This window comes from Hirsutella rhossiliensis, assembly GCF_020360975.1.
Source record: "Hirsutella rhossiliensis strain HR02 chromosome Unknown scaffold00001, whole genome shotgun sequence".
Lineage (NCBI taxonomy): Eukaryota > Fungi > Ascomycota > Sordariomycetes > Hypocreales > Ophiocordycipitaceae > Hirsutella > Hirsutella rhossiliensis.
In genome coordinates, this window is record NW_025408667.1 from 8,948,416 (window position 1) to 8,962,236 (window position 13,821).

Consider the following 13,821-nt stretch of genomic DNA (forward strand, 5'->3'; position numbering starts at 1 on the left):
AGAGGGACCTAGGAAGCTAAAAAACACTTAGTATAGAAGAAGGAAAAAGGAGCTAAAAAGAGGTATAGAAAGGAGGGTAGGGGTATAAGGGGAAGTAGAAGTAGCGATAGCCTCCTATAAAGGTAGTAAGAGATAAGACGGATATACCGGTAATAGCTAGAAAGGAGGGGAAAAACCAGTAAAAAGCTTAGTAGTTAAAAGGATATTAGTAGCTTCTTTAAGTAGGATCTTCTTTATTAATTAAGATACTAAACGGGTATAAAGAGGGGCGTTAGATAAAGGAAAGAAGGAGAATTAAGGAAATATAATAATAACTCCCTTACCTTTATTACTGCCCTTATAAGAATTAAATCTCTCTGCCCTACCTATCTAACCCCTTACTTTTAATTTTACCTTTATATATTTTTATATACTTCTTATATCTCTCTTCGCGAGAATAGTTACTTAGGAATAAAGGAGGTAATAGATAAGTTAGGGATCTTAAAGAAGTAGTTAAACTAAAATAGCTAGGACTATTCGATAGTACTTATAGTATACCTCTCGTAAAGAGAGATACGAGAAGTATATAAAAATGCACGAAGGTAAAATTAGAAGTAAGGGGTCGGACAAGCAGGGCAAAGAGATTTGATTCTTATAGGAGCAGCAATTATAGTAGGGGAGTGATTATTATATTGCCTTAATTATCCTTCTTTCCTTTATCTAACGCCCCTCTTTATACCCGTCTAGTATCTTAATTAATAAAGAAGATCCTACTTAAAGAAGCTACTAATGTCCCTTTAACTACCGAGCTTTTACCGGTTTTCCTCCTTTCTAGCCGTTGCCGCATATCCGTCTTATCTCTCGCTACTACTATAGGAAGCTATCGCTACTTATGCCCCTACCCTCCTCTCTATACCTCTTTTAGCTCCTTCTTCCTTTTTATACCGGGTGTTTTTAGCTTAGTCCTCGTGCTAAGGATATCTCCGAGAACTACAATTAAGCCACGCTTCACGACACACCTGGCTATAGCCTGCCCCTTAAGGCATAGCTAACTTCGGCCATAAATATAGAGAAGGTTCTAGTTCTATACTTCTCCCTTTACTGAGGAAAGTAGGCCCTTTAGGTCTAGACTACTTGGAAAACCTAAAGAGGAAAGTCCTATAAGAAAGGGTAAACCCAATTAAAATAAGGGGCCTTTAAAGGAAAAGCTCTTCCTTTTCTTTAGCTATAGACGTTACCTTCTCGTACGTGCTATTAGCTCCTATAGACTCTTAAGGCAGGCTTCTAGACAGCTTCTCTCGAACGTCTTCCAGCCTAATTTGCTATAAAAGATAGCTAGCTTCTACTTCGGCATAAGGTAAGACCGTCGGCTTTTTAATACCGTTAGAACCTAACGGACGGAAATAAGTCCCTTTAGACCTCTTAGCGTAACTATGCTAGTAGATATCGATATCTATAGCCGGGTCGATAGCTTACTATTTTCTCCGTAAGTCCGTATAGTCTACGTATTATCGCATTCTATAGCTAACGGGTCGGATTTATAGTCGTAGAGATATTAGCAGCCGGCTAAAAAATCGCTTTTTAACGCTTCTAAAAGAGCTAGTAGCTCTGCCTCGTGCAAAGTCGTAACGGTAGCTACTTCAGCTCTCTAAGCAATAGTTCCTCTAAAAGGATATAATATACCCTTATAAGCTCTTTTTCTATCTAATTATCCGCAAAGGACGAATCGCTCGAATAAAGGAAGATTTCGGCAGCTATTTTCCTTCCTGCCCTCCTAGGCGTAGACCGTATAATCTCGTTAAATAGATAAGATAGCTCTATCTACTTCTTGCCTAGGGCTAGGATTCTAGTTATGCTTAGCTAGCCGGGACCGTAAAGAGATATCCGGTCTAGTAGAAATAGCTAAAAAAGCAAGGAGCCTACCTTCTATTAATATTAGTGTTTCTCTTACTCCCTAGCTTAAAAGGACGGATTAGGTAAAAGCTCTTCGTTTAATATAGGCATAGAGGGAAGCTTTTTCTCGAGGGAATTAGGGAGGAATTTATAAGCGACCTTATCGATATAGGCATCCTAGGTAAGCTAGATAGTCCGTTAGGACCTATTCTAAAGGATTCGTATCCCTAGGAACCACTTTAGCTCTCTTAGCTAGGTTATCTTATACCTTTATTATAGGCTACGTATAGCCTCCCTTATAATAGCTTCTTCCTCTTTTGGGTATACCTAGATAATATTATCGACGTAGAAGAAGACTATGATTTTACCCTTCTATATTATACACGGTTCCTAAGGGACTTTCGTAAAGCCTAGGGCTTCGAGGGAACCTATTAAATGCTATTGCTAAAGAAGGGGTAATCTTCGTAGTCCGTATAGAGCTTTCCTAAGCCGTAGAACCTTTCCTAGCTATTAGAAGCCTAGTAGAAGGCGTATATAGATAACTTCTTCTTCCTTAAGTAGGTAGTTAATAAAGGCGTTAACTATATCTATCTAATTAAGCTCGAGTTCGAATTCTGCTGCTATAGCTATAAGGGTCCGAAAAGACATCCCTGCTAGGGTAGTTGCCTTAGTAGGTAAATCCCCTTTTTCCTGCTAGTTCCCGTAGATAACTAGCCGGGCTTTGCACTTTTAAAGGAAGCCGTGTTTATTAGTCTTATAGATAAAGACCTACTTATAGCTAAGGACCTGTTTTCCTCTTACCTTTTCCTTAAGGACCTCTTTAAAAGACCCTATCTCTTCGTATAAGGCTAGCTAGTCTTTCTAGGCCTAGAAAACTAGTCTCTAAAGGGTGTTTTTCTAGCTGCTTCTAGTTTGCTAGTAGGTCCGGGAGGTCTCTTTATATACCTTCCTTGCTAATAGCTATGGCTTAAAGAGCCGGCCTGCTATAAACGCCCGTGGGAACCGTCTTTTATTAGCGTTAGGTAGAAGTCGAAAAACGATCGAAATAAGAGAGGTTAGTCTTCTTTCGTATCGGGCCCTATACCTTCCTTTGCTTCTCGAAGCAGGATAAAAAGGCAGCCGGATAATCCTTCGAGAGAGGTGCCTTTACCCCTTAGGGTTCGAGATAGGAAGACTAACTAAAAGCTGCTTCTAGATCTTCTTCTTATTCCGTAAGAGGAGGCGTAGGAGGTAGGCGTATTCTAGCTCTACTGCTTTCTATAGTCTCCTTCTTCGTCTAGATTATTTAATCTAGCAGCTTCTCTTTAAAGTCGGCGTTATCCTCGACTGCTTCGACGTCGGTTTCTTCTTCCGTTTCCTTATCTAGGACCTCTTCTTAAGACTGTTAGGAAGGGGGGATTTAAATCTTCTAAATTAGCTAACGTTAAGAGAGTAAGAGGGGCTATTAATCCCTCTTTCCGTCGAAGAAGCTAGATTCGTCGAAAATCATATCCCTAGTCGAAATAACCTTCCGTAAAAGAGGAATCTAGATCCGGAAGATATTTATAGAATTATAACTAACGAGGTAACTAATAAAGGCTCTAGGATCAAGCTTTCTTTTCTTCTTCCTTTTTAGCTATACATCGGTAGTTATAGCGTATGCCTTATAGGTATAGGCACGAAGGTGGGCTAGCGAGGCCCTCTTCTTCGTAAAGAGCTTAAGGGGATTTCTATTCATAGGTCCTTAGGGTCCGGTTCCGAAGGTAATAAGCGGTCTCAACGACTTCCCTCTAAAGGTCGTAGGGAAGCCTCGTAGTAAGTCTTATTATACGGGCCCTTTCTATTATAGCACCCCCTAATCTTTCTGCCCCTCCGTTCTAGGCCTAGGTATTCGGTGCTAACGGGAGGGGTAAAATGCCCCTTTTTCGAAGCTAATTTAAGATATCCCTCGTAAATAGCTCTCCGTTAGACCGTATCTTCTTTACCTCGTAGCCGAAGTAGGATTTTATCTAGTTAACGAAGTCCCGGAGGGCAGACTAGTTATACTTACTTAGGTAGGTCTATAAGAAATAGGGGAAAACTATCCCTAAAAAAGCGTCTATAAAAAACATTACCCTAACGAAGCTTTCCTAATCCCTAGAGACGTCGGTCTAGTCGACCTAAATTTCCTTATACGGCTGGTCCGGCCGTAAAGGCGTTCGTCTAGAAATTCGTCTCCTAGTCTTTCCTTAGCCGTAGTATTCGTATTCGACGGTCTTTAGGCCCCTTATTCGTACGCCCTATTATTAGCCTAGCTTATATAAAGCTAGGGGGCCCGGGTAACTAAGTCGTGCGTGCTAAAGAATGCCGTCTCCTTAGGCTGCTAGAAGAGGGTCTTTTATAGTAGACCTATTCCTCCTAGTAGGGAAAGCTAACTTCTTAAGTGTTTCCTTCCTATAAATAGGTTAGAATTCTAGAACGAATTAACCGAATTTCTCCTCGATAAGCCTAATAGTCTAATTCTTCTAGACTAGCCTTATAGGCTTAGACGTCGTATCCTAGAAGATTCCTTCCTCTTAAAGAAGGCGGAAGGAAATTAAGCTCGTTAAAAATCGAGGGTAAAAAGCTACCCTTTTTCTTCGAAGAATTCGCATAGATCCGTTAGGTAATTTTATCGTAAAATTCACCCTTCTATATCCTTCTATCCGTATAGTTAATTCCCCGGCAATAAGATATTCCCTTCGTGCCTTCTTAAAGGACCGGAATCGTAAGAGTATATTATAGATATCGAGGGAAGCACTAGAGTTAAGGATAGCTGATTTTCGTAGGGGATAGTCGGAGGGTCCTAACGGTTAGTCTTACTAATCTATAGGGAAGATAAATGCCGGATTTACTATACCAACGATTTTTCCTCGAATTTACGGCTTAAATAAAGGCAGCGGCGTTAGTTACTATTTCTTAGCAACCCGAATCTTATCTATTTTCTTCTATAACGAGGGGTCCTCCTTAAGAGACTATTATACTATTTCTCGTAGCCTCTTTAAAGGGTTAATTCCTTTAGGTCGGTTTTCCTCGAAGACCTACTAGTAGTCTTCTAGCCGATAGGGCTTTTTGCACGCTTAGTAGGTAGTTCGATTCCTCCTTATACGTTATTTCTTCGAGGAATCCTCGTCCCGGTCCGGAAGGTCTGCTTAAAAACCCCCCCTTTTTACCCCTTATTGCTGATTTTAACGAGGTTCGATTTCGACTAGTTCCCTAATTTTTCGACTAACGGACTAAAAGGTCTATTAGGGGACTAGTCGGGCCGGTCTAACTAACGGGACCGGGGCCGGGCCCGGAGTAAGAGGCGGAGCCGAGGCCGGGCCTAGGGCAGCCGTTAAAGACGGTGTTAATGCTCTCGAGGGAGGAGGAGCCGAAGGAGTAACAGCCGCAACAGCAGCAGCGGGAGCCACAGTAATAGGGGCTATAGCAGCTATAGGTCGATCCTTTTAGGTCGAGTGCTAGCTACGAAGGAATAAGACTACTTACTATTATACTCTAGCAGCCTCTTCGTCTAGTTCTCGGCTAGCTTCTCGAAAGATAGTTAAGTAACCGTTACTAATAGGCTTTATTAGTAGAGATATATCCCGTAGCTACTAGCTAGAAAGAGCTTCTATAAGGAAGTATTAGTTAGCTTCTTCGAGGATTTCTTCCTACTTAGCTAGCTATAAAGAAGCTAGTAGGTTCTTAGCAGAAAAAGCTCCTAGGTAGGCCGTATAGGTCTTCCTAATACGGTTAGTTATATATCCTCTCGAGGGAGCTATTAAGGTCTCGAGCTTTAAAAGCCACTGCCTAGGAGTCTCTTCCTCTCGAAGAAAGATTAGCTTCACGGCACTAACGGATTCCGTTATCGCCGTGCGTATAGCAGTTAGTAGCTTTATCTCGTAAAGGTATTCCTTACGGTAACTCTCGTAGTTACCTAAGGTAGCAGAAAAAGCTCTCTATTATATAGAGGTTAGCTCGGAGAAGAGGGTAGCTCCCTCTATAAAGTCCGTTGCCCTAGGACGAAGAGGGGGCTCGAGAGGGTCCTACTTATTAGAGAAGACCAAATTATAGATAGTTCTATTTACACGAGCCCGTAGCTCCTTTACCTACTTATCCTAATCTTAGGGCTCTGCAAGAATCGTCCTACGGACCGTAGGGACGGCAGAGGAGTCGATTTTCGTTATTATTACAGGGAAAGGTAGAAAAGTCAGTTAAAATCGTCTTTTCTAGTAAGAGGGGTAAAAGGAAGCTACGAGGGATGCAAGAAAGGTGCCTTTTGCAGCAGCCGGAAGGTATAGGAATACTATTCCTCCCGGGCTTATAACTGTCGCGAAGACCATTGCGCCACGCAGGCAAAAGTGGAACGCGCTCCTATAGGTGCGCTGCAATTAACACATATGACTGACAACCGCGTCTTCCGACACACCCCCTCAGGGATCGCGGCTCCGCCGGGAGCCCTGGACCTTTTAGCCTAAGACGCGGGAGTCGAACACTAAGCGCCACGCCAATAACCTAAGGAAATCCAAGAAAGGTAGTCGTCTATAGGGGATTGAACCCCGCACCGCGCGCAGTTACCGGAAGTTGTAGGGGTGGTGTGCCATCCCCTCCCGGGCTTATAACTCTCGCGAAGAGAGATGCGAGAAGTGCATAAAAATGCACGAAGGTAAAATTAGAAGTAAGGGGTCGGATAAGTAGGGCAGAGAGATTTGATTCTTACGGGAGCAGCAATTGCGGCAGGGGAGTAATTATTATATTGCCTTAATTATCCTTCTTTCCTCTATCTAACGCCCCTCTTTATACCCGTCTAGTATCTTAATTAATAAAGAAGATCCTGCTTAAAGAAGCTATTAATGTCCCTTTAACTACTAAGCTTTTTGCCGGTTTTTCCCCTCCTTTCTAGCCGTTGCCGGCATATCTATCTTATCTCTCGCCACCTCTATAGGAAGCTATCGCTACTTATGCCCCTACCCTCCTTTCTATACCTCTTTTTAGCTCCTTCTTCCTTTTTCTATACCGGGTGTTTTTTAGCTTCCTTGGTCCCTCGTGCTAAGGGATATCTCCGAGAACTACGAAATTAGGCCACGCTTCGCGATAATACTTTAAGACTTTCTTACCTAACTTAAGGCTTATTACCGGTTTTACCTTACTAAACTCTTAGACCTAGTCGAAAGGTACTCTATATAGGAAATTATTTATCTAGAACGGTACTCGCTTAGTTTAGACCTATTATAAGGGACTTTCTTAATAACTAACTAGCGCGATAAGATAACGAGATAGATAAAGTCTTTGCTAGTTTCTAAGGATTTAAAGAAGCTATTATAAAGGTATTTAGAATAACTAATAAGGAATAAGAAGCTAAATAAAAACTTTAAGAACTCTAATAAAGGATCTTAGTATTAGATTATATTATAAAGTTCCGTTAAGTTACCTTAAAGCTTAATTAGGACGATAAACCTTTTATATTATAATTCTACGATAGGCTTAAAGAAAAAGTTAAGGATAAGCTTTATAAGGAAAATCGACCTAATAACCTCTTAGACTATATTACTATAATAATATAAATTGATAATAGATAGTATATATAACGCTAAGAAAAGAAATAAGGAAGAGGAAACTAAAACCCTTCTTATAGGAATAACTTTAACTAATATACTAACTATAAAAAAAAGCGCGAAACTCTTATTACCTATACCTATATAACTAACTAAGGTAGGATAGATCTATTATTTAGTATCGGTTTCTATGCTTAGGACTATCGGTCCGTTATTACCGTAAGGGAGGGTCGTTTATTACTCGTTCGTTATAATATAATATAAAAAAGTAAAGGAAAGTATTTTAACTATAAGAAACTTAGATATTACTTTAAAGAATATAGATAACCTTATAAGGAAAAGAAAACCTACTAAGTACTAGCCTTAAAAGGTAAGAAATACCTAAATACTACTAATAGATAGGAACTAAAGTATAAACTCCTTAATTAAACTATATACTATAATAACGAATATATAGTATACTTAAGCGATAAGAACGGTATTAAATAGTTCTTAAAGCTACTAAGGAAAACCCTTATAATAATATAATAAACGGATTTTAAAATATAAAAATAAGTTAAATTTATAAAACTAAAATACCTTTATCTTAAAGGAGTCTCTTAAGACTAAATTAAGAAGAATAGTAAATAATTCTAGGAAGATATATAAAATAAAAGTTAATAATAATAATAGGTAGTCTATAAATAATATAATAAAGAAGATATAGATATAGCTTTTATACTTATAAAACTTAGATAATAACTTAAGAAGGAATAATAAAGTATCGACGATATAAGCTTTAAAGAATAAGAAATACCTAGAGAAATAAAAGATAAGAATAAACTTATACTACTACCCTTACTACTAAGGGAAAATACTACGATTAAAAAATACGCTCTATACTTTAAAGAATTTAAAGGAATACTTAAAATTAGAACTTAATAAATACCTTAAATTCTTATAGAAAACTAATAAGCTATATTAATTTAATATTAACTAGTACTATATAAAAGAGACTATACTATAGCTATTACTATAGTTAATATATTTATAGCTTTATAATAAGAATAATAATTATAAGAAGAATTTAAAGATAATCTATAAATACTACTTACTTATAAGTACTATAAGTATATTTTATAGATATTATATATCTACCTAGATTATATAATATACTTTTAGATAAAGGTATAATATAACGCTTTCTTAGTTAGGTTTAAGGGATAAGTACTTTTAAAACCTTACCTAAGTATAGAACTAAACTACTAGAAAATTAATTAACGCTACTTAAATAACTAAGTTATATTATTAGAACCTAATTATAGTATACTACTTAAATACTAAGATAATTATAGTTTATTAATAAGATATCTTTTAAAGATATATAAAATCTATAAATACGCTAAAATAAAAGAATAGTATAACGCTACTTACTTTAAAGTATCTAAACCCTTAATCTTTTAAAGACTTATATAATAAGTTAAATATAATAAAGAAGATTATAAAGAATATATATACCTAAACTATAGAGTTTATAAATATAAAAAAGTATAAGTATAGTATAAATAATATAATAGTATACTAAAAGATTATTAGTAATATATATAAAGGCTATAAGCCGTATTTAACTAAGGAAGAATTAATAAGGAAATACTATATAAAAAATAAAAAGATACTAAACGAAAACTTAACTTTTAGTATAAAAATAAATAGAATTATAAAGTAGAGTATATAATTAACTACGAAGTAATATAATATAAGTAATATAGTATTAAAAAATAAGAAATATTTAATTAGCTATAGGAAATTAGTCTCTTAAGCCTTAATATAATACTATGCGACGAAAATATAAAGAAACGATATTAATAATAAATTAAAGAATACCTAAATAAAATAAATAAAGACTAAGTAAAAAATAAGGTACGCTATTTATAAAAGGGCTATAGATTATTACGATATAATAAGATCTAAGGACCTTATATATAGTAACGGTAAGCTATAGTAACTAAATAGTATTAGATATTTAAATTATAGGATATTATATATATATACTTTTAGACTATAGCGCGATAGGTAATTATATTTTACTTAAAGTTATTAATCGCTACTAACTTATATAAAGATATAAGAAAGATCTATATAAACTTATAAATATTAAAGGAGAGGCTTTTAATTATAATAATAGAATTATTAATATAAAGATTAATTACCTTAATATTAATATCTAAGGCTATAATAAATAAGTTAACTTTGATATTATAAATATTAAAGAATACGACCTTATATTAAGACTTCTATAACTATAAGAGAGTAACCTACTAATTAACTAGAAAACTAGCTAGCTATATTAAAACGAAGATATAAGTTTCTAAGACTAATAGATTTAAAAGAAAGTAAAAATTTATAATAATTTAGCTACTAAATAAGATAAAAGGAATAACCGTTTAAGTAAATTATTATAGGCTTTAGTAATATAAATAAAAATAGTAACTAAACTAGCGGATATAATAAAATCGATTAATAAGACTTATATACTAACTAATATAGCTATATAACCTAGTATCTAATATAAATAAAATAAAGGATATAATATAAAGATCTAAAGAGTTATAACTATTTTAAGGAAAGACCTTAAATAAATTAATAAAGAGCTTAAGTTAAGAGAAACTAGCTCTTAAAAGAAAGAATAAAGCTTATAAGATAGAATAAAGAATATCCCCTAGGAATACTAAAAATATAATAAAATCTTTAAGGAAGAACTTAAGATAGGGTTACTTAAATATAGCTAATAGGACTATAAAATTTATCTTAAGGATAGAATAACGCTAACGTTTTATAAGATCTATAACCTAAATAAAAAGTAACTATAAATACTATATAACTACCTTAATAAGAATCTATAAAAGGGATATATATAAACGTTAATATTTAAAGTAAGCTATTTAGTTATATTTATTTTAAAGAAAAATAGTAAGCTATAACTAGTTATTAACTTTAAACGCTTAAACGATATTACAATAAAAGACTAAATACTAATACCGCTTATATTAGAACTATAAGATCGACTATATAGCAAAGAATAGTTTTTAGCCCTTAACCTTAAAGGCGCTTATAACTTAATATATATAAAAAAGGGATATAAATAGATAATAGCCGTTAAAATAAAATTTAGACTATTTAAATATCTAGTAATACTATTTAGACTTATAAATATACTAGCTACCTTTTAATAAATAATTAATAATATCCTATATAGATACTTAGATATCTTTATAGTAATATACCTAGATAATATCTTAATCTTCTTAGATACCTTAGAAGAATATAAGGAATATATCTATAAGGTACTCTATATACTTTAAAATATAAAGTTACTAGTTAAACTAAAGAAAAGTAAGTTCTATATATAGGAAGTAGACTTCCTTAAATATACGATCTTATTAAAAGAGATATAAATATAATAAGATAAGATTAACTTAGTTAAAGAATAGCTAATACTAAAGAACGTTAAGGACGTATAAGGTTTCCTAGGATTTATATATTACTACTAACGATTTATTAAAGGTTTTAAAAAGATTATAGTACTACTATATAACTTAATAAAAAAGGAAAAAGAATTTATATAGGATAATAAAGCTAATAAAGCTTTCGATTATATTAAGACTATAATTATATAAGAACTAGTCTTAACTGCCTTCGATTTAAAATAATAAATCGAACTTAAAACTAATATATTAGACTTTACTCTAAGAGTATAAATCGGATAAAAAGATAATAAAAGAAAACTATAACTAATTATATTTTACTTAAAAAAGCTATATAGCATAGAACTTAATTACCTTATTTATAATAAAGAATTCCTTATAATTATTTAAGCTTTTAAAGAATTTCGATACTACCTTCTTAAAAGTAAATATAAAGTTAAGGTCTATATAAATTATAAGAATATCTTATATTTTATAAGAATATAATAGTTAAATAGATAATAGATCTAATAAGCTAAATATTTATTAGAATTTAACTATAAAATAATTAAAAAAAAAGGAATAGAAAATAGTTAAGCTAATAACTTTAGTCGACGAAATAACTATAATATAGAAGTACTTATAGTAAAAGGATAGCTCTTAAAAATTAACGAAAACGGGAACTACTAAGAATAATAGCTAAATATAATATTTAAAGTATAACCTAATAAGTCGATATACTAAAAGATCCTAAAATAGATAAAAAAATTATAAAGTACTAAATAGATATAATATAGAATATTTAAAAGTTTTAATATATAAAAATAAAATCTAAATACTATTAGTATTACGAGATAAAGTTATATAAAATATAGATAGATATTTAATATATAGATACTAAGGAATCTAAAGGATAATAAAATAGATTAAATAATAATATTACTTCTTATTGTCGCGAAGCGTGGCCTGATTTCGCAGTTCTCGGAGATATCCCTTAGCATAAGGGACCTAGGAAGCTGAAAAACAGGTTTTAAGGAAGGAGCTGAAAGGAGGTGCAGAAAGGAGGGTGGGGGCATGAGGGGAAGCAGAAGTGGCGATGGCTTCCTATGGAGGTGGCGAGAGATAAGACGGATGTGCCGGCAACGGCTAGAAAGGAGGGGAAAAACCGGCAAAAAGCTCGGTAGTTGAAAGGACATTAGTGGCTTCTTTAAGCAGGATCTTCTTTGTTAATTGAGATGCTAGACGGGTATAAAGAGGGGCGTTGGATAGAGGAAAGAAGGACAATCAAGGAAATACAACAATCACTCCCCTACCTTTATTGCTGCCCCCGCAAGAATCAAATCCCTCTGCCCTGCCTGTCTGACCCCTTACTTCTAATTTCACCTTCGTGTATTTTTATGCACTTCTCGCATCTCTCTTCGCGAGACTTATAGCTTAAGGAAGTAGTATAATAAGTTATTAAAAAATACGAACTTTATATATAAAGTAAAGCTAAATAATATAAACTATATAGAGAATTATAACTACTACTAATACTAGAGAAACTATAGGATTTAATAGCTTTCGACTATATTATAAAGCTACTACTATTAAAAGAACTTATAACTAATGTTAAGTATAATAATATATTTATTATTACCGATAGATTAGTAGAGTATAAATACTTTTTACTATATAAAGAAGTAAGTAATATAAAAGAGCTAGTATATATATTTCTATAGATAATTATAAGTAATTATAGACTACTAAATATAATTATCTTTAATAAAGAAAGTATATTTATAGCTAGGTTATAATAAGCTCTTATAGTATAATTAAGGATAAAATATAAGGTTAGTATAGCTTATTACTTATAAATAAATAGATAAATAGAACGACTTAACTAAACGCTTAAATAATATTTATAATACTATATTAGCTATAAATAAAACAATTAAGTTAGATAGCTACTAATAGCGTAACTAGCTTATAATAGCTTAGTTATAAAAATAACTAAGCTCTTACTAGTATACGCTAATTATAGATATAACCTAGAAGTATTTAAGGTTACTTAATAAGGACTATAAGTAGAACGAGCGATATAATAAGTAGATTAGCTATAAGAATTATATAAAGAAATATAATAAGAACTTTAATTTATTAAAGAATAAATATCTACTTACTATAATTAGAAAAGATTATAGGGACTAATCTTTTAAGAGGGAGATATAGTCTACCTTATATAACGAAATATTAAAATAAAATAACTAAGTAATAAATTAGATTTTAAGAAACTTAGACCGTTTAAGGCTAAGAAAACTATTTTAAAAGTTAACTATAAACTTTCGCTACTAATAATAATATAAATAACCCTCGTAGTATAGTAGTTATATACCTAGGAAGCTTACTAGATATAACGCTAAAGTTAGTTTAAATCTAGCTAAGAGTATAATTAATTTTTAGTCGGACTAGTAAACTATACTAACCTACTTATAAATTAGCTAATTAGCGCTTTTAAAAGCGCTTATAAATATATTAGTAGTCTAGCCCCGCTATAAGTAGGCCGGCCTAGACCTTACCTACCTAGACCTAGCGACTAATTCGTTAGGACCTCCCCCCTTAACCCCGGTCTAGGCCCCCTAACTAGGAAAATAAAAACCTAGGGCCGATACTAGTAACTCGATAAGTATAGCGCGAAGCTAGTATAATAACCTAACTACTAGCCTAGCTAAAGGCTAGTATTAATAAAAAATAGCCTGCTAAGCCTTATAGCGTAAAAATAAAGTAAAGCTTAGGAAGATATTATTATAAGATAAGGTTAAAGATAATTATATAATTAACTATTAACCGTTAACTAAAAACCGCTTATACTACCGATTAACGCTATATACCCCGCGTATATAAAGGAGTTACTTTCTAAGGTTACTTTATAGTAGGGCTAATATAATTCCGACTAACTATAACGATACCTAAGATAGCTAGCGTAAGATTCT